Source organism: Schistocerca americana, chromosome 6 (genome assembly GCF_021461395.2).
Source record: "Schistocerca americana isolate TAMUIC-IGC-003095 chromosome 6, iqSchAmer2.1, whole genome shotgun sequence".
Lineage (NCBI taxonomy): Eukaryota > Metazoa > Arthropoda > Insecta > Orthoptera > Acrididae > Schistocerca > Schistocerca americana.
In genome coordinates, this window is record NC_060124.1 from 629,074,480 (window position 1) to 629,097,025 (window position 22,546).

The window sequence follows — 22,546 nt, forward strand, 5'->3', positions numbered from 1 at the left end:
TGGAAGCATTATTTACTTATTCAGAAAGCATCTAGAAGACCAATGCATTAGTTCACTGTATCACATTTTTTAATGGATTGTAAAATGTTAATTTTATATTTATTATATTAGTTTGTAAAATTGGGCTGTGCATATACAATATATCGTATTACGGTAATTCCTTTATCATGTAAGTTCTGCAAAGGTTGATAACAAACTAAACTATCAATTTAGAGACCTCTGTTCATGCTCTGCGAGTTCCACATGGTGTTCGTTATGCATAGCACATCTGTAGAAATATCTTTACTGTACTGGTAGGAGCAGCACATCTTTTATATCTAACGTGTGTCTTATATTTTAATGTAAAATTCCAAATTTATTATGGTAGCCACCATTTCTGCTGTCCAAGCTGCAGTTCTTTTCCTAGTGATTGTTACAACTGTGTCTGTCGTTATTTGGTATCTCTGTCTTTCAGAAATATTTGCCCTAAGATAGACCCTGTGAAAATATTCACATCGAAGGGATTGAAATTATTTGTGCAAGTAACATCTAATTGGAAACATTGAAACATAGCTCTTACCATCTTCATATCTGAGCAAGGGCCATACCTGGCATGACAATGAAATGCCATATTGTTTTTCACACCCAAGCCTGAAAATGTTAGAGTCTTGCACAATACACATGGCTGAACACTCAAAGATATGTGAACCACTTGGGTGCTACTCTTCATAATGCCCTACCAAGAGATTGGAGACAGAAACTGCTTTTAGATCAGAGTTAAAATTATTTCTTGCTGAGAAGTGTTTCTACATTGTAAATGAATATGTTAGTGTATAGGATTCCTAGGCCCTCATTCATTGTTGGGTTCTTTTGATCGTGTTAATGATATACCATCTATATTGTGTTTTTCTTTGCAAGGATGTTTCTGCTGTTGGTTTTCTGTTTCAGATGCTGTGTAATACACCTCTGCTGAGGAGAGATATGGTACTAACCTAATTGTGATGATTATAATGGCAGGTTTTCGAGTGTTCATGCATTAAATCTTTTAGCAGTGTTACATAATGTGCTCAATTTTTTGAGCATTGTTTTGAATAGAAGTTTAATGATTTACCTACATCATTGATTGCAGAAAAATGCAAAATACACAATACGTCATTCTTTCATATAATTTGGTCATTTATTTTCAATTTTTCGACGGTGTTTTTATTTTCAACATTTCGTGTTCATTGATTCACTTTTTGTAGCTGTTGCAGTCACAATATACGCGATGTATTTTATGATTACCCTTATTGTACCGGACTGACATTCAAAACATTGGGATTTGTTTCTCATCGGGCCATACTGACTTGTGTTTTCATCTTTCCCCTTGTTGCTAACATGAATGCTGGGATGCTTCCTTTGATCAGGTCCTGGCCGACTTTATGCAGTATCGTATTTTGTTAATGCCTTATGTAGAGTATATTATTTCTGTTATGTTTTCGACAGGTTCTATACTATTGTACTAAATAATCCATGGGTGAATAAATAATTATGAAATAGGTCTACTATCTGAAAGATAATCCCATGTTCTGTCACATCTTAATAAGATTTCGAAGTGGTGCAAGGATTGGCAACACGCTTTAAAAACTCAAAAATTTAAAACTTCCCAAATATTTTTGTTTGTAAGGAAGAAATAATCTCCTGCTACGAGAATCGTTTTCGTTATTACAGTTACAAAGTTATGCATGTTACAGGAACATGTTGTTGGCCATTTTCAGTACATCAGCAGCACCGCAATTTGAGCGAGTACTATATTTGTTATAGTTGCAGAAATAGCGAGGTTCAACAAATAACGTACAAGATAATTTGTTATGCACACCACATCCCGCAACTGTGAGTTGCCTTGGTAGTTAGTAAACACAGCTTGACAGTAACGAATAGTATATACAATATTATCGGAGAAACAGAGCGAGAGTTAGAAAGTGAAACACCGCTTTGCAAACCTTTCTTTTTGAAAAAAGTTCTGTAAAGCATGTCAACTACGCACACAATAATTCAATTAATCGGTATTCAAACATGAGTTGTTAAGCAATTTATATAGAACTATCGTATAGTACATACATCATGTGTGTTCATTTATCATGTTGGCAATGCTAGTATTCAAATGTTTTCTCACACTCCGTTGTCAGGACAATACCACTGAAAGCATTTGAAATTTCTCAATTTTCACTCTAGCAGAAGGTAGTTTCGGACTTTGCCGATTATTACAAATGAGGCCTTATCACTGAAGTTTGTAACATCCGATATCAGCGGATAACTGCCATTGTGAGCATTATCATGTTACATACCCTTTACATAAAATATATTAGTAATTCTTAAATTTAGTTACAGACCATATATTGACCTTAACCATGCATAACAAGAAGTAATATGTTCGGAAGTATTCTCACCTGAAAAGCTATCAATCATGTACTGCAGAGTGAATCAGCCAGTCTACTCATTTTTATTTCCGCTTACTGGCAGTTATTCCCCCTCCTGCACAGGGCTAGTGATGACATCGCGTTCCTTTAACTGTCGCCCGTCGTTAAGCCATCCACAAGCAAAGTGAAGGCAAAAAATCTTGCATTCGCATATTGTTGCACAGTGCTAGGAGGTAGTGTGTTGAACACAAAAAATCGTGGCCGGTGCGGTGTGAGCATTGGGGTGGATGTGGATTTATTTATTTATTTCGTGTTCCATAGCTCCATATGGGAACATATCCCTGGATATAGAACGAGTCAAGGTTTTTACAGATTATTGTTTTGTGCACATATACATTGATCTTATCATTAGATTAAAGAAACTGTGAAGTTTACCATATACCCTTAATATTAGTTAAGATACAAGACATCTGAAAGAATATACAGTCATACATAAATTTGGGTATTGTTCTTAAGTTATACAGGCGTCATATACAGTTGTTGTTGTTGTGGTCTTCAGTCCTGAGACTGGTTTGATGCAGCTCTCCATGCTACTCTATCCTGTGCAAGCTTTTTCATCTCCCAGTACCTACTGCAACCTACATCCTTCTGAATCTGCTTAGTGTATTCATCTCTTGGTCTCCCTCTACGATTTTTACCCTCTACGCTGCCCTCCAATACTAAATTGGTGATCCCTTGATGCCTCAGAACATGTCCTACCAACCGATGCCTTCTTCTGGTCAAGCTGTGCCACAAACTTCTCTTCTCCCCAATCCTATTCAATACTTCCTCATTAGTTACGTGATCTACCCATCTAATCTTCAGCATTCTTCTGTAGCACCACATTTCGAAAGCTTCTATTCTCTTCTTGTCCAAACTATTTATCGTCCATGTTTCACTTCCATACATGGCTACACTCCATACGAATACTTTCAGAAATGACTTCCTGCCACTTAAATCAATACTGGATGTCAACAAATTTCTCTTCTTCAGAAACGCTCTCCTTGCCATTGCCAGCCTACATTTTATATCCTCTCTACTTCGACCATCATCAGTTATTTTGCTCCCCAAATAGCAAAACTCCTTTACTACTTTAAGTGCCTCATTTCCTAATCTAATTCCCTCAGCATCACCCGACTTAATTAGACTACATTCCATTATCCTTGTTTTGCTTTTGTTGATGATCATCTTATATCCTCCTTTCAAGACACTGTCCATTCCATTCAACTGCTCTTCCAAGTCCTTTGCTGTCTCTGACAGAATTACAATATCATCGGCAAACCTCAAAGTTTTTATTTCTTCTCCATGAATTTTAATACCTACTCCGAATTTTTCTTTTGTTTCCTTTACTGCTTGCTCAATATACAGATTGAACAACATCGGAGAGAGGCTACAACCCTGTCTTACTCCCTTCCCAACCACTGCTTCCCTTTCATGTCCCTCGACTCTTGTAACTGCCATCTGGTTTCTGTACAAATTGTAAATAGCCTTTCGCTCCCTGTATTTTACCCCTGCCACCTTTAGAATTTGAAAGAGAGTATTCCAGTCAACATTGTCAAAAGCTTTCTCTAAGTCTACAAATGCTAGAAACGTAGGTTTGCCTTTCCTTAATCTTTCTTCTAAGATAAGTCGTAAGGTCAGTATTGCCTCACGTGTTCCAGTGTTTCTACGGAATCCAAACTGATCTTCCCCGAGGTTGGCTTCTACTAGTTTTTCCATTCGTCTGTAAAGAATTCGTGTTAGTATTTTGCAGCTGTGACTTATTAAACTGATAGTTCGGTAATTTTCACATATGTCAACACCTGCTTTCTTTGGGATTGGAATTATTATATTCTTCTTGAAGTCTGAGGGTATTTCGCCTGTCTCATACATCTTGCTCACCAGATGGTAGAGTTTTGTCAGGACTGGCTCTCCCACGGCCGTCAGTAGTTCTAATGGAATATTGTCTACTCCGGGGGCCTTGTTTCGACTCAGGTCTTTCAGTGCTCTGTCAAACTCTTCACGCAGTATCGTATCTCCCATTTCATCTTCATCTACATCCTCTTCCATTTCCATAATATTGTCCTCAAGTACATCGCCCTTGTATAGACCCTCTATATACTCCTTCCACCTTTCTGCTTTCCCTTCTTTGCTTAGAACTGGGTTTCCATCTGAGCTCTTGATATTCATACAAGTCGTTCTCTTATCTCCAAAGGTCTCTTTAATTTTCCTGTAGGCGGTATCTATCTTACCCCTCGTGAGATAGGCCTCTACATCCTTACATTTGTCCTCTAGCCATCCCTGCTTAGCCATTTTGCACTTCCTGTCGATCTCATTTTTGAGACGTTTGTATTCCTTTTTGCCTGTTTCACTTACTGCATTTTTATATTTTCTCCTTTCATCAATTAAATTCAATATTTCTTCTGTTACCCAAGGATTTCTACTAGCCCTCGTCTTTTTACCTACTTGATCCTCTGCTGCCTTCACTACTTCATCCCTCAAATCTACCCATTCTTCTTCTACTGTATTTATTTCCCCCATTCCTGTCAATTGCTCCCTTATGCTCTCCCTGAATCTCTGTACAACCTCTGGTTCTTTTAGTTTATCCAGGTCCCATCTCCTTAATTTCCCACCTTTTTGCAGTTTCTTCAGTTTTAATCTACAGGTCATAACCAATAGATTGTGGTCAGAGTCGACATCTGCCCCTGGAAATGTCTTGCAATTTAAAACCTGGTTCCTAAATCTCTGTCTTACCATTATATAATCTATCTGGTACCTTTTAGTATCTCCAGGGTTCTTCCATGTATACAACCTTCTTTCATGATTCTTAAACCAAGTGTTAGTTATGATTATGTTGTGCTCTGTGCAAAATTCTACCAGGCGGCTTCCTCTTCCATTTCTGTCCCCCAATCCATATTCACCTACTATGTTTCCTTCTCTCCCTTTTCCTACACTCGAATTCCAGTCACCCATGACTATTAAATTTTCGTCTCCCTTCACAATCTGAATAATTTCTTTTATTTCATCATACATTTCTTCAATTTCTTCGTCATCTGCAGAGCTAGTTGGCATATAAACTTGCACTACTGTAGTAGGTGTGGGCTTCGTATCTATCTTGGCCACAATAATGCGTTCACTATGCTGTTTGTAGTAGCTTACCTGCATTCCTATTTTCCTATTCATTATTAAACCTACTCCTGCATTCCCCCTATTTGATTTTGTGTTTATAACCCTGTAGTCACCTGACCAGAAGTCTTGTTCCTCCTGCCACCGAACTTCACTAATTCCCACTATATCTAACTTCAACCTATCCATTTCCCTTTTTAAATTTTCTAACCTACCTGCCCGATTAAGGGATCTGACATTCCACGCTCCGATCCGTAGAACACCAGTTTTCTTTCTCCTGATAACGACATCCTCTTGAGTAGTCCCCGCCCGGAGATCCGAATGGGGGACTATTTTACCTCCGGAATATTTTACCCAAGAGGACGCCATCATCATGTAATCATACAGTAAAGCTGCATGCCCTCGGGAAAAATTACGGCTGTAGTTTCCCCTTGCTTTCAGCCGTTCGCAGTACCAGCACAGCAAGGCCGTTTTGGTTATTGTTACAAGGCCAGATCAGTCAATCATCCAGACTGTTGCCCTTGCAACTACTGAAAAGGCTGCTGCCCCTCTTCAGGAACCACACGTTTGTCTGGCCTCTCAACAGATACCCCTCCGTTGTGGTTGCACCTACGGTACGGCTATCTGTATCGCTGAGGCACGCAAGCCTCCCCACCAACGGCAAGGTCCATGGTTCATGGGGGTCATATACAGACATACATAAATTTGGGTATTGTATTAAGTTACACTGTACTTACGGAGTATGATTAATCAATTGTAAAGGTCCCCCAGTAAGTTTTAAGCACAAACAAGAGATTTTGCTAAGAAATTCATTAATACTGTAACTAGACTCATCTAAAAGGAACTGCTTCAGATTTTCTTTAAACGTTGGCATGTTTCCAACCAGTTCTTTAATGAGCGGTGGGAGGGCATTAAAAATCTTGGTGCCACTGTATAAAACCCCCTTCTGGACCATGTTTTTCTTTTTTAGCTCATAATGGATATCCAGTTTTCTTTGGGTGTTATAACTGTGGTATGATTTTGAATAAGATGCTATTTTTTGAAACAAAGCACATCAGGGAAAAAATATATTGGGCAGGTGTTGTAAGGATTTGTAGAGCTCTAAACAGATCCCTGCACGAGTGCCTAGGGTGTACTCCACACATAATTCTGATTGCTCGCTTCTGTGCATGGAACATTTTTTTGCTATTGGTTGATTTTCCCAAAATATTATACCATAGGCCATAAGTTGGTGAAAATAGCTAAAATATGCAGTTTTTATTGTGCTCATTTCCCTAGTGTCTGAAATTATTTTTAAGGCAAATGTTGCTGAGCTTAGCCTTTTGCACAGATCTTGAATATGGTGGTGCCACTTTGCTATCTATATGCAGATCCAAGAATTTGGAGGACTCAACCTTCAAAATCTCGTGTTCACCCATTTTTAGGTTCATTTCATTAGTAACATTTGTGTTAGAAGAGAAGTGAATGTAATTTGTCATTTTTAGGTTGACTGTAAGGCCACTGGTTTCAAACCAGTTTGTCAAATCTGCAAAAGCTTTATTTGCAGCCTCATTTGACATATTCCCTGAGAGATTATTAACTGATAACATGGTGTCGTCAGCAAACATGAGTATTTTCCCATATTCTGTACATAGTGCTAAGTTATTTATAAATATTAGAACGAGCAGTGGGCCCAGCACTGAGCCTTGAGGTACTCCTGCAGTAATGGAGCCCCATTCTGAAGATACCTGGCCACCATGCAGTCCTTCCACGATTACTTTCTGCTTTCTACCACACAGATAGGATTCAAGCCACGTGCCTACGGTTCCACCCATTCCTAGGGTCTTGGCTTTACTCAAGAGAATATGGTGACTTAAACTGTCAAAAGCTTTTGACAGGTCACAAAATATTCCAACCGTCATCATATTATTATTTATGGCTTCCATAACATTGTCAACAAAGGCATGTATTGCATCCACGGTTGATACCCCTTTCCAAAAGCCAAACTGGCTACTGCTGAGGATATTATATTTACTAAGATGCTCAACCATTCTGCTATGCATCAATTTCTGTAGTACCTTGGAGAAAACTGAGAGTAATGAGATTGGTTGATAGTTTGTAGCCTCAGTCTTTTCTCCCTTTTTATAAATTGGTCTTATAAGCCCATATTTTAGCCTGTTGGGAAAAACACCTTCTTCCAATGATGTATTACTAATATGGCAGAGGACTGTACTTATTTCTTTACAACAATATTTCAGTAACTTGCTGGAAGTGTTGTCAACTCCAGCAGAATTTTTACATTTTAAAGACAATCATTTTTTCTAATTCTATCACTGTAGTTTTTCGAAGATGCTTCTCATCTATTTTGTTAGTTAAGGTGTTATGCAAGTATTCTGTAGCATTCTTTACAGAACCCTGGCATCCCATTTGGTTGGTGACTGTTAGGAAATGATTGTTAAAGATATTAGCCAGCATTTCGGGAGCATCCACCGAAAGGCTCCCAGTTCTTAAGCTAATCACTTCTTTGGCAGACAGGCTTTTCCCTGTCTCGCTTTTAACATATTTCCATATGGTTTTCATTTTGTTATTTGATTTGTCAATTTCCTTTTTTTAGATACATACTTTTAGATTTCCGGATCACCTTCCTTCATATTCGTTACCTGTGTGTTATTTTTTCTCCAACGAATCGAAAACCTCGGCTTCTGGTGAAATTGTTCTCCAGTGCAAAATTACACTACATTCAATTTCCTACAAAAAGGGACTGTACTTTTCTTCCTCTTGGACCAATAATTTGGAACGGGTTAAAAACAACTATTAAATTGTGTACCATATCTAACTGCAGTAGAGGCATACTAATGGATAAATTGTGTTCCAGGGGTGAAACAGGCTGGGCTGTGGGAGGTGTGTGGAGTAGAGTGTGAGTGAAGGTAGCTCACTGCACTGTGTTTGTGCACTTCCCACCTCCATAGGTCTACAAATCTGAAGGTGGAGCTGGTGATTCTCCACTCTATCTCGTCCACTGCGTCACAAGAAGCAACTACAGAGTATATCACAAACTTATATGGCCCCTCTGTAGTGCACTATATGAATCACTGCCGACACAGTGCACAGACACGCTCGAGGAGGGTTTAGTTTGCACAACGTGCATTAACACTACATGGAATGCGAATATAAGGTACTAATAACACTAATACAGGTAATGAATATGAACAGAATCTACTTTAATCTCTGCATACTGTGCTACACTGCTACAGGAGAAATTGGTTCTTTATGGTTCTGTTCAGAAGACGTAGTGTTCTTCTAAGAAAGATCACTTCCACCATTGTGAGTACTGCTCACTTCTCTGTTTACAGACAGGCTGTAACTGCCCTGTGTTTCGTGTCCACTTATCTTTTGCTGATAGACAAAATAGCTTTGATGAACTTGTGTTTAATATAATCCATTATGGAGTCGAGGTAGCAGTTTTCGTTATACTGGTTATCACTGTTAACATTCACCCGCAATTCTTATACATATATTTTAACAGCGCGTTTCAAGATATGATGATGAGAGCATTGTCTCTTGAAACGCGTTGTTAAAATATATGTATAAGAATCGCGGTTGAATGCTAACAGTGATAACCAGAACTTGTGTTTATATAGTGAAGTTATTTCCTGTTTGGAAAGGGAGTAGGCCTATTTATTTGAAGGTGTTAAGTGAGCTATTATGTTGTCAGTTACTTATGTGGTGTTGGTGGGAAAGGGACTGGACTGTAAAAAGTGGCACCCTGCTGCTGTGTATTGTAAAACTGTGTAATTGTGTTTTAGGCACTTGGTGGTGAATTAATGGATGACTAAAAATGTTACTGCACTTCTCTCCCATTAATTGTGTTACAGGTAGACTGCATAAATATTTTCCATTCATAATTCATGAATTGCTGCATTTGCAGAGTGGGCTGCACCGAGTGGAACCACTTAACGCACATCCACAGTACATCTTCCGAGATAGGTGTGGCTATGTCTGATGGAATGTGACTGTTAATATTGAAGTCTATAACAGTTATCTGCTGTAACGCATTGCTTGACTTATGATGAAATATCTGAACAACTGTTATAGTCTTGGTGACCTACTTTTGTTGCAGTGGATTAAGCCTCTGAGCCTCATCGTATTTTTGGAGAACTGAGGCAGGGTGATGCATTTGATAACCCTCGTGCTGTGAAAAGTATTCCAGCTTGTGACAATGAAATCTATGATGTCCTGTACATATTGACAGTGTGTCCTATTTGGAAGAGTCTCTTCAGCGTGGTAGACAATTGACAGTTCCAGCTGTTGAACTTTTTTACATGATATGAGTAGCGCACTCAACAACTGCAAATAAGTACCCAGTAAACTGAAAATAACTCCACTGTGTAAACATGAGTTCAGTGAAGCTATTCTGTCCATTTGCATAATACAAATGGACAGGAAATGCTGGGGAGCAGCACCTGTGGTGGGGGAAGCTGCCTTTCCCGTAACGGATCACTAAGAATCAGTTTCTCCTCTTGCAGTGTAGAACATTGTGCAGAGATTTACATACGTCCAGTTCATGTACATTCCCTGCATTAGTGTTGTTAGTAACTTGTATCTGCATTCTGTGTAGTGTTAACTCATTTTGTGCAAAATAAACCCTCCCCGTGGACATCTGCACGCTGTGTCACCAACGATTCGTGTGGCGTATTGTGGACGGAGAACTTTGTGATGTACCCTGTAGTTGCTTCTTGTGATGTAGCGAGGGGGATCACCTGCTTAACCTTCAGTTTGCTTACCTAGGAAGGAGGGAAGTACATTAATTTTTTACCATTGGAACAATATTTTTAGTGCCATAATTTGCAATTTTTTTCATCCTCTGCAAACTATTAGTCCTAGAGAAAAAGTGACTAGAACCTTTTTTGGCAGGGAAGTGAATGCAGGTTAATTTTGTATTGGGGAAGAATTTCCCCAGGATCCGTTGTTTTTGAGTCATTCAAGAACAAAAATAAAAAATTACCTTTAAACCTACCCCCACACCAATGCTCACACTCCACAGGTCAGGGTTTTTAGTACAATGTTTGTGACAATATATCCTAGAACTGTGTAAAACTTTGTGACTACGTGACTTTTCCCCTAATTTTCCTTCATTGACTGGACTAAATGTTAGTGTTTGGAACTGACACAGATAGTGAAGGGCTTCATCATCAAAGGTAGTGTTGAGATGTGTATGTAAGTAAACTGGTTTTCAGAATTTTTGGTGTTACCGTTGTTTGTATTTTTGCACGATAAGGCATTTAGCGACAGCTGTAAACAGAATGGCAGAAGAACCTTTTGAGAGGACGGAAAAGAAACCCGAGCCTGTCAGCATTACCTCCCCTGAAATGTAAGAAACTGGTGGATTCCAAGACAAAATTGTGGAAAATGGAGACATCTTCAAATAACAGAAAGAAATAAAGGCTGAAGAGGCAGGATCACAGATGTCAGATGAAAGTTACCGCAAAAAAGGTTAAGTTGGAAAAGAGTGAAAATGAAAATGGATGCTTGTGCAGTGACTGAAGTTGAAGTCATAAATTGAGGATGATGGTGAGTAGTTCATATAATGTGTAATGCTACCTACATTTGAACTGTTGGCCTAAAGTGCACTTACAGTATACTTCAGGCTCTTGAGTTGCATGCTGCTGTTGGCAGATTGTATATCTCTGTTTAGCAATGGAGCTGTTAAGGAGCACATAACTGTGCTAACAACACATTAAAGAACCATGTAGGCCTACTGTATACAGATTGTCCACATTGTGTAGTTATTTAGATTGAGGTGTAGTTTCTTAATAGATGGCTAATGTGCTACTCAGTATCAAAAAGTAATTTGTGTTTTTATCTTATCGGTTTTGTTTGAAATGCACAAACGAGGAGCCACAGTTAGTTGCTTGAACCTTTAACATTAAAGTCCTGTTGCATTATAAGGGAAATATATTTGCTACCAGTGAATGTTAATTTTTATTCCACGCACTCTCCGTTGACATTCTTAACTGCGAAAATAACAGTATTGGAGAATTGTACATAAATGTGTTGTCAAGGCAACACACTTCTAAAGACCAAGAGTAAAAGAAGTCAGATACAATGCACACTTAAAATTTACATTCTTCATTTGCCAGAGGAAAACTTCAGAATTGGGTGGTTGCTTTTACCAAACGATGCAGAACATTGAAGTTGTAGGTTGCCTCTTTTGCTATTTAACCACTGTATGCACTGGAATCTGTAATGAAAAATCTGTTACCTGGTGCCCTTTTGTGAGACTTACATTCATTTCTTTTTTTGTGACTCTTTATTATGTTGTATTTTAAATGTAGGCATACTTTGTGGCCTTCAGTCCAAAGGATGGTTTGATGTAGCTGGTTTGATACTAGCCAATCATGTGCAGACCTCTTAATCTATGTATAAATACTGCAGCTACATCAATTTGAACCTGCTTACTGTGTTCGTGACATGCACCACCTGTACAATTTTTACTCCCCCCCCACTTCCCTCCATTAACAAATTGTATTTGCCACAATGCCTCTGGATGTGTCCTATCAACTGATCCATTCCTTTCGTTACACTGTGCCACAAATTTCTTGTCGTCCACAACTCTTTTGTGCATGGTGGGCACGTGACCCCGAGCTCGTGCAACTCTCTTTCCTTTCTGGGCTGCGTGCCTTCCCTTTCCACATCCCTTCCTGTCCCCGACCCTCCTCCTCCCCCCCTCCCCCCTTTTCCCTTCCCCTTCCCCTTCCCCTTCCCCTTCCCCTTCTCCTTCTCTTTGGGAGTCTGTTTTGCGCCTACATCCAGAGATGGACACTTGTGAACGAATGAAGTGATTTCTCTTCTTTTATCTCTACAATGTAACATATCTGCCCTTACTTTGCCCTTCTCTTTTCTCGATTCTTCTCTTTCCCTTCTTCTCAGCTGCAGCGCTTGAGAATTCTTCTCTACTTTCCTTTTCTTTCTTTCCTCCCTGTGCCTGTCTGAAGACCAACCCACACGTAGCCGGTGACGGGGTAACGGGTAATTCCCCACCCCAGATAGACAAGTAGGACACGTACGTACCCCCTGGTAAAGGCCAGGCCCGAGGAGGGGCGGTTACCCGAGTTGGTACTTTCCGAACGTGCCGATCGGTCCTTCCGTCCGTTTCTCGGGAGGTGTGGCCTGAGGTGTACACAATCACCTAAGGCGGGAGTGCCCTCAGAGAGGGCTCCCACTAGGAAGGAGAACGCCATCAGAGACGCCAGTAATCATGGTGGATACTTTTGCAATGGTTTCTTCTAATTCTAAAACTTCTGCCCACAAGAGAAAGCTAGACGAGTCTCAGCCACGGACAATTCTTCTGTCAGTGCCAAAGTTCCTAGTCATTTCTCAGTCTGACGAAGGTCGAGACTTCTCGACAGTCGACCCTTTCATTATTCAGAAAGGTGTCAATGCAATTGCAGGTCCTGTAAAGTCATGTTCCTGGATACGAAATGGCACTTTGTTGCTAGAAGCAGATAGTGCCCTCCAGGCACATAAATTGCTTCAAACTACGCTGCTACACACCTCCCCTATCCAGGCGGGAGCACACCGTACTTTAAGCCCATCACGTGGTGTGGTTTATACAAGATCACACAACGGATTATCAAATGAGAACATTAAAAATTACCTGTCTGATCAGGGAGTAATGGCCGTACAATGAGTCACGAAAAGGGTTGAGAAGGAATTGGTGCCAATCCGCACTCTCTTTTTGATGTTTGACAGAGTTCAACTTCCATTGAACATTAAAGCAGGATATTTTCAGTTCATGTTTACCATCCCCGACCCTATGCATTGCTATCGGTGTCAGAGGTTTAATCACACCAGCCAGTCATGTTCCAATATGGCCAAACGTGTAACCTGTGGCAGGGATGCCCATGAGGGTGCTTGTCCACCTCCATCCCCTTGTTGCATCAACTGTATGGGCGACCATGCTGCTTCCTCTATAGATTGCCCCATTTTCAAAGACAAACGGTTATTTCAGGAAATCAGAGTGAAGGAAAAGGTGTCGATCTTTGCTGCTCGAAAGTTATTCGCCAGTCGAAAGCCCACTGTGCCTCACGCAGGTAAATACAGCACTGTCCTTGCCTCTCCTCGGCCAACAAAGGAGGCGGCCACGCAGACTTGTGATCTCACCTTTAGTGCCACGGTCGTCAGATCGGCCAGTGCAAAGATCACCCCTTCAACTTCCCCACTCTATGGCTCACCCTTCATCGGGCTCTGCTAAATCACAAGCCCCAAAATCAGACAGCCAGACTTCCAAAAAAGAGCCTACTCGTGAAGATTTTTTACGTACCCCGACTTCACAACCGTCGATCCCTCCCTCATCTCAACGTCCTGTTTCCAAGAAGGCTAATTAGAAACCCAGTTCCTCTCCTTCTCCGCCACGGCGTGTCTCATCTACAGCACCACCTGGCGGTCACCGCGATTGGCCATCTTCTGTGTGGCCCAGGCGCACTGCTGGCGGCCGATCAACCGGCCGATTGCTGGTGGCAGCAGCTGCTGCCGAACAACCTATGGATCGGGATCTTCTGCCTTCGGCTGAATGCTGTTCCACGCTGTCGGTCACTGGCTCTGAGCAGTCGTTGAGTTGACGGCAACCTTGGTCACATTCTTCCCTTTTCTGTCCACCCGATGTCCATTATCCATTGGAATATCCGTGGCATTCGAGCCAGTTGGGATGAATTGTCGATCCTCTTACGATCCTACTCGCCGGTCATCTTCTGTCATCAGGAAACAAAGCTGCGTCCCCGCGATCACATTGTTTTTCCTTATTTTAAGTGAATCTGATTTGATCTCCCCTCTGTTGATGGCACTCCAGCATATGGAGGACTCGTGACTCTTCTCCATGTTCCTTCCAAACTGTTGCTGTCCATCTTTCCCTTTCTGGATACACCTTCTCTCTTTGTGCTGTATACATTCCATCGTCCACACCAATGGCAAGAGCTGATCTCCCTCATCTTCTTCGTCAGCTTCCGCCCCCCTATTTGCTGGTTGGGGACTTCAACCCCACCACCTACTTTGTGGACCTCTGCGTCCTTGTCCGAGAGTCTCCCTGTTGATTGACCTCTTCCACCAAGTGGATGTTGTTTGCCTCAACGCTGGGGAACCTACATTTTTGTGTGCCTCCATATCAACCTACTCATTTGGACCTTTCGGTCAGTACTGTTCAGCTAGCTTGGCACTTTGAATGGTTCCCTCTTGCCAATAAATACTCGAGTGACCATTTTCCATGTGTCCTTCGATTACAGCCACAATTGCCATCTATGCGCCCAAGACACTGGAAGTTTTCTTAAGCCGATTGGACGCTTTTCTCCTATCTAGCAACATTTGATGACCGTCAATTTCCTAGCATCGATTATCAGGTCACTCGTGTTACAGAAGTTTTTCTTACAGCCACAGAATGTTCGATACCTCGTAGTTCCCCTTTGCCCCAGTGCCCCCCAGTTCCTCGGTGGAACGAGGTGTGCCATGACGCGATACGCGAGTGGAGACGTGCTCTTCGTGTTTGCCGCCATCATCCTACGTTGGCCAACTGTATCTGCTATAAGCAGTTACGTGCGCGATGCCTTCACATCATATACGACTGCAAGAAGGCAAGCTGGAATTTCTTTCGCAGCTCATTTAATACCTTCACTCCCTCATCAATTGTTTGGAGTCAATCTGACAGATATCCGTCACTTCCAGTTTTCCCCCAACCTCTGGGCTAACTGTCATGCAGGATACCTTAGTGTACCCAGTCGCAATCTCTAAGTCATTGGGTCAACACTTTGCTGAAATTTTGAGCTCTTTGAATTACCCACCAGTCTTTCTCCTGAAGAAATGGGTTGCGGAAGAGCGACCAGCGACCTCTTGCTTTTTCCTCTCAATATCGTGAAAGGTATAATGCCGTTCTTTCTATGCGGGAACTCAGACATGCATTCTCCTCCTCTCGCTCTTCTGCTCTGGGAGCAGATGGTATCCACGTCCACATGTTGCTGCATCTATCATACACTTGTCTGTGCAACCTCCTTCGCCTTCATAATCAACTTTTGTGTTGACAGTACCTTTCCCAGAAAATAGCGGGAAGCTATTGTCATACCTGTTCCGAAACCTGGAAAGGACAAACATCTCCCCTCCAACTATCGCCCAATCTCTTTCACGAGTAGTGTTTGTAAGGTTTTGGAGCATATGGTAAATAGCCATTTAGGCTGGTGGCTGTGGTCCCAAAACCTTTTAACAACAGCCCGATGCTGTTTCTGAAAGCATCGTTCGACAGTTGACCATCTTGTTGCTCTGTCCACTTATATCATGAACAATTTTCTCAGCAAACACCAAACGATAGCTATATTTTTTGATACGGAGAGGGCATACGACACCTGTTGGAGGACAGGCATCCTCTGCCCGCTGTTCTCTTGGGGCTTTCAAGGTCGGCTACTCCGTTTCATCCGTGAATTTATGACAGAGCACACATTTGAGGTGCAGGTGAACACTACTCTATCCCGTACTTTCTCTCAAGAAAAAGGGGTGCCCCTGGGCTCCGTGCTAAGCGTTGTACTGTTTGCCATCACCACAAATCCAATTATGGATTGTCTACTTTCCGATGTCTCGGGCTTCCTCTTTCTCGATGACTTTGCAGTCTACTACACCTCTCAACAGACCAGCCTTCTCGAATGACGTCATCAAGGATGCCTCGATTGCCTCCATTCGTGGAGCATCAAAACCAGTTTCCAATTTTCTCCCAGTAAGACTGTCTGTGTAAATTTTTGGCGTGGTATGGAGTTTTATCTGCCATCTTTACATCTAGGCCCTGTTGACCTTCCATTCACAGATGTCGCCAATTTTTTGGGACTTATGTTTGACAGAAAACTGTGCTGGTCTTCCCACATTTCATATCTTTCGGCTCGCTGTCTGCGATCCCTCAACACCCTCTGTGCTCTGCTCCTGGGCAACGGACAGAGTGATCCTCCTCCGCCTATGCTGCGCCTTACTGTGCTCAAAATTGGACCATGGAAGCATAGTTTACTCCTCTGCACAGCCGTCTATTCTTCAGTGTCTCGACTCTGTCCACCACCGTGGATTGCATTTAGCATCTGGAGCTTTTTACACCAGCCCCATGGAGAGCCTTTACGCTGAAACTGCTGAACCTCCGCTGTCCGATCAGTGAGCTGTCTGAGTCATTTTGATAGTCATCTGTCTTCCATGCCTGCTAATCTGACCCGTGTTCCCCCCCCCCCCCCCCCCCCCCCGACGCCTCCTTGAATTTAGGGTATGCAGGCAACCCTTCCTCTCTGCTGCCACCAGGAGTCCACTTCTGTCAACTGCTACATTCACTTTCCTTCCAATTTCCTAAAACCTTTCTGACAAATAGGAGTATGCTGCCACCTTGGCCCCACCCCTGGACATGCCTTCTCTGTGACCTTTGTCAGCTTCCCAAGGATAGTACCCCTCCCCCTAGTTTATCGTTGGGCATTAGCTGCTCTATGCACACAAATGGAGGATGCCACATTTATTTATACTGACGGCTCCAAGACCACCTTTGGTGTCAGGAAAGCCTATATTATTGACGACACCCCTATTAAATTTCAGTTTCCTGACCAGTGTTCAGTTTTTACTGCTGTTCTCCGTGCTGTCCAATACATCTGTTGCCGTCAGCGGATACAGTATATTATATGCTAGTATTCGCTGAGCTCTCTTCTCAATCTCCAAGCTCTTTATCCTGTCCACCCTCTGGTCCACCAGATTCAGGCCTGCCTCCATATGCTCCACTTGGGGGGAATCTCTGTGGCATTTCTCTGGATCCCAGGGCATGTTGGTATATGTGGAAAGAGGCAGCCCATATAGTGGCGAAGGTTGCTCTCTGTATTCCTCAGCCCGCCGTTTGCACGGTTCCGTTTGCTGGTCTACAGAGCATTTTATATTGTTGTGTTACTCTTTTATGGCACACTCATTGGTCTGCACTTCAGGATAATAAATTGTGGGTCATAAAACCTCTTCCCTGTGCTTAGACCTCTTCCGTCTGGCCCTGTTGTTGGGAGGAGGTAACTTTAACTTGACTCTGGATTGGGCATTGTCTTTTTAGCCATTGAGATCTTTTAAGTGGCGCTCCTCCTCTGCTTTGTCCCCACTGCTCTCAGTCGTGGATGGTGAGACACCTGTTACTTCAGTGCCCCTATTTTAAACCACTTTGTGCCCGTTTACAGCTGTTTCCCGATATATCTTCCATTTTAGCAGATGACTCGTGCTCAGCTGATCGTGTCCTTGAGTTTATAAGTGTGAGTGAGATGACATTGGTCATTTGAAACTCTTTTTGGGGAAAACAACCCCCTCTTCAATAGCACTTTTCTAAGATTTCCTTCTGTTTTTTTAGTTTTCCTCCTCATTAAGTTTCGCTCCCATTGATGCTGATTTCAATTCCTGTTTTATCCTTCACTAAGTCACAAATGGGCGCTTATGACCATAGCTATTTTGTGCACTGAAACTTTTTTTAATCGTATTGACCAACTAGGATCATGTTAACAACTTCAGTTCCTCATCTTCCTTTGTTATTTTCTATTTTTCCAGTATTCCCTCATTTTCTCTCCATAAAGTCTCTTCATTTCTTCTGTCCATGTTGTTCCCCATATTTTATTTCTTCTGCTTTGAATGCCTCCCAAATTTAGTATTTTATTTTTAAAACAGTTTCTTTCTGCTGTTTCTGGTTCTTTAATGTTGTTTCTTTCTAGATCTTTCCTTACTACTGTAATCCATGCTATTGTCGATTTCTTCTTTCAGAAATATAGCAGTATTTGCTTTGTTAGTTTATTTCCATCCATTCGGTAGAGGTGTCCAAAAAAGGTTAATCTTTGTGTGGCCATTACTTCATATATTTCCTTTATATTTTTGTAGATCTCCTCATTACTTCTTATATTCCAACCATCTGCAGTTTTTATTGCAGTTGTTATTTTTCTAATAATCCTTCTTTTGAGAACCTCTAATCTGTTCATCTTATAGTTCATTTTTAGGCATTAAGATCCATATAAACATTCTGGTCGAACCAGTGTGGTGTGGGGTTTTAGTTTTGTTTTTCTAGATATACATTTCTTGTTGTAAATATTTTTGGTCAAACCCTATGCTCTTTCCATTTTGTTAATCCTTACATCTATTGCAGATTTTTGTAGTCCATTCTGTTGAATAGTCTCCCAAGATATGTATATTTATTTACTCGCTCTATTTTACCTATTTGTTTTGCTGTGAATTTTGGCACATTTTTTATACTTGTCATGAATTTTGTTTTTTTCCAGCTGAAATTTTGAAACCAGTTCTGTTTGCTATTTATTCCAGAAGGTTTATCTGAAGAACAGCTTTTGTCAGGTTTTCTGAAAGTATTGCAAAATCATCCACAAAAGCCAAGCAGTTTACCTTAATTCCATTTGTTTTCCTTCCCAGATTCATTGGTTCAATTTTGTGATTTGTTTAGCTCCGAATTTCAGATCCTTACAGTTTTTTCTAGAACACAATTAAACAGTAAATCACCTTATTTTATTTTTATTTTTTAAGTTCTTATCACCAAACCTCAAAATTTTTATTTCTTTTCCCGAAACTTTAATTTGTTCAGAAAATTTTTCTTTGGTTTCCTGTACTGCATGTTCATCATACAGTCCAAATGATAGGGTATAGACCACAACCCTGTCTCACTCCCTTCCCAACCAGTGGTTCCCTTTTGTGCTCCATGACTCTTATAACTGCCATTTGGTTCCTGTAGAAATTCTGAATAGCATTTCACTTCCTGTATTTTACCCTTGCTTCTTTCAGAATTTAAAAGAGTGTATTCCAGTCAGCAATGTCAAAAACTTTCTGTAGGTTTACAAATCATATAAGTGTAAGTTTGCCTTTCCTTATGCAGTCTTTTAAGATAAGTCACAGGGTCAGTATTGCCTTGCCTGTCCCTACATTTTTCTGGAAATCAAATTGATTTTCCCCAAGGTAGGCATCTACCAGTTTTCCATTCTTCTGTAAATAATTTTTGTTAGTATTTTGCAACTATGACTTAGTAGCGTGATAGTTTGGTAACATCCACACCTGTCAGCACCTGCTTTATTCACAATTGGAATTATTACATTCTTCATGAAGTCTGAGGGTATTTCGCCTGTCTCACACATCATGCATGCCAGATGGAATAGTTTTGTTGTGGCTGGGTCTCCCAAAGCTATCAGCGGTTCTGACAGAATGTTGTCCACTCCAGGGGCCTTGTTTCGCCTTAGTTCTTTCAGTGCTCTGTCAGTCTTCCCGCAGTATAATGTCTCCCACCCCATCTTCATCAGCATCCCCTTCCCTTTCTACAATACTGTATTCATGTTCATTTCCTTTGTAGAACTCATCTATATATTGGCTCCACCTTTCAGCTTTCCTTTCTTTGTTTAGTACTGCTTTTCCTTCTGAGCTCTCGATATTCAGAGAGCTGCTTCTCTTTTTGCCAAAGGTCTCTTTAATTTTCCTGTAGGTGGCATCTATCTTTCCCTCAGTTATGCAGGCTTATAACGGCTTGCATTGTCCTCTAGCCATTCCTGCTTAGTCATTTAGCACTTTCTGTCAATCTCATTCTTGAGACATCTGTATTCCATTGCACCCAGTTCATTTGCTGCATTTTATGTTTTCTCCTTTCATCATTTAAATTCAGTGTCTGCTGTGTTATCCAAGGATCCTATTAGCCCTTCGTTGTTTGCCTATTTGATCCCCTGCTGCCTTGACTATTTCATCTGTCAAAGCTACCCATTCATTTTCTGCTGTTTCAGTCAAAGGTTGCCTAATTCTCCCTTTGAAACTCTCAGTAATCTTCGGTTCTTTCAACTTATCCAGGTTCCATCTCCATAATTTCCTATCATTTTGTGATTTATTGAGTTTTAATCTACAGTTCATAAAAAATAAATTGTGGTCAGAGCCCACATCTGTCCCTGGAAATGTCTTACAGTATAAATGTGGTTCCAAAATCTCGTGTCTTACCATTATGTTAGGTGACACATTTGAGATGTTGGAAAAGTAAAGCACTATATACAAGAAAGTGTGCAAACTTGTTGCTTATTAGCAGCACATACATGTGGAGGGGAGGCTGGACTTTGTGTCTGAAATTTGTCACACAGCACATTAGCTCTCAACATGTCGGTCACTGCAAATGGGGCACATATTGTGCCTCGGGGGTGTGCAGCATTCCTGGAGTGATTTGATAAAAGGCTACTGTAACATGACTCTGTAGGTCAGTCAGATTCTGCGGTTTTTATGGAAATAATGTTGATGTTAGGCCGGAATATTAAAGGCTGTGGGAGGGGTCTACCAAACCCACACTGGCGATCGTTGAATATCTGAATATCTGGTTTAATTGTCCTCACACAATGACATCCAAGTGTGCTGGAGCACCATCATGTTGATAGACATCGATGTCCAGTATCCCATCTTTCTGTAATTGATAAATGACATACTGGTCAATTATTTCCAGGTAATTGAGAGCACAAACAGTCTCCTCCACAAGAAAGAATGGGCTGATAACACTGCACCGACACCTGAAAACTCCCTGGGTCTCTACAACACTCGAAAATTTTTTAGGCCACATGCCACATTGACTACGTTGTTGCTTTGTAACAACCATTTTCACTTACAAGGTAGCACACTCAGCGTGTGTTGACTGTTGTCACCTCTGTAGGTTGTACAATGTGCTTCTGACATCTGCTGTTTGCACTGTGAACTAGGTGCTGACAGCTTGCCTCACAAAGCATGGTCATTCATTGTTAACTCGCCCCATTTTCATGTACTTTGCAGAAAATCGCTTGGAGATTTATTCACTAACTTAATAAATATAATGCAATACTCTTATGACGTCTTAGATGGATCACCCTGTACAATCAATCTGAAACTTGCCATTGTCTCCAGGTCTCTTGCACATATACAACCTTCTTAGACGATTCTTAAACCAGATTACAATGAAATGAACACCCTTAGCTGCTTACAGGCATTGACATACGTCAACGGGGACAGATGAAAATGTGTGCCCTGACCGGGACCTGAACCCGGGATCTCCTGCTTACATGGCAGACGCTCTATCCATCTGAGTCACCGAGGACACAGAGGATAGCGCGACTGCAGGGATTTATCTCTGGCATGCCTCCCGCGAAACCCACATTCTCTACGTATTGTCCCACACTACATTCGTCGGGGCACACATTTTCATCTGTTCCCGTTGATGTATGTCAACGCCTGTAAGCAGCTAAGGGTGTTCATTTCATTGTAATTTCATTCTAATGAGCTGCACGGTCACCGATGGTATCTGTTCTTTCGGACATGTCCGAAAGAACTGATACCCTCTCAGTAAATCTTAAAATTTTGCACAGGACATAAAATCACTGCTAACATCTGGTTTATCAGGCACATTTCTTTTTCATACCTTTCCCTGTCCATGTTTTTCTACTATTTTTCCTTCTCTTCCCTTTCCTACTATACCAAATTGCATGTTTGAAGGCACTGTACACTCTCTAAACTAAATGTTTTTGTTTTCAGAAGCTACACGAAAAAGCTCTCAGCTCTACAGTCCGAGTCTGACCGACTTGTCCGACGAGCCACTGTCGGCGGCACTGCGATCGCAGGCCCCTCACGGTGTGCGCTTACTCAGGCAAGTGTCGCGGGGATTTGTTAATGTAGAGGCTGACTGTACGCTGTAGGTGTCTGCAGACTTCCATCATTAGAGGAACAGTTCTATGAACAGTACATGCCATTCTTGGGAGTGTGGACCACTTCGTTGGTTACTCGAGTTCCTCATCTGACCCCAGAACTGTCATTTACTGCAGCTAGGCATTTAGCACTAATAAAATGTGAGTTACATAAAATGGAAGTGTCCGACATATCAGCAGCCGTGAAGATATGAAAATTTAAAGGTATCTCCATTTTGAGCAGTACAAACTTTAGAATTATTATTCTAATTTGTTAATCCTGTGGTGTAGTCCATGTACTGTGTGAAAGTGACTTGTCAACATATGATCGAAGAACATTTATTATAAACTTTCCTGGTGATC

At 41.4% G+C, this 22,546-nt stretch overlaps 1 long non-coding RNA gene across 2 annotated transcripts; it reads left to right on the forward strand.

The window, feature by feature from the left end:
* Window positions 1-2,178: 2,178 nt before the first annotated feature.
* On the forward strand, window positions 2,179-22,468 carry LOC124619659. 2 transcript variants are annotated; one of them, XR_006980105.1, is made up of 3 exons: window positions 2,179-2,283; window positions 10,780-11,072; window positions 22,035-22,468. It is a non-coding gene; the product is annotated as an uncharacterized LOC124619659 (long non-coding RNA). The 2 variants fall into 2 exon arrangements; XR_006980106.1 differs by lacking the exon at window positions 2,179-2,283 and adding an exon at window positions 10,368-10,699.
* Window positions 22,469-22,546: the final 78 nt, after the last annotated feature.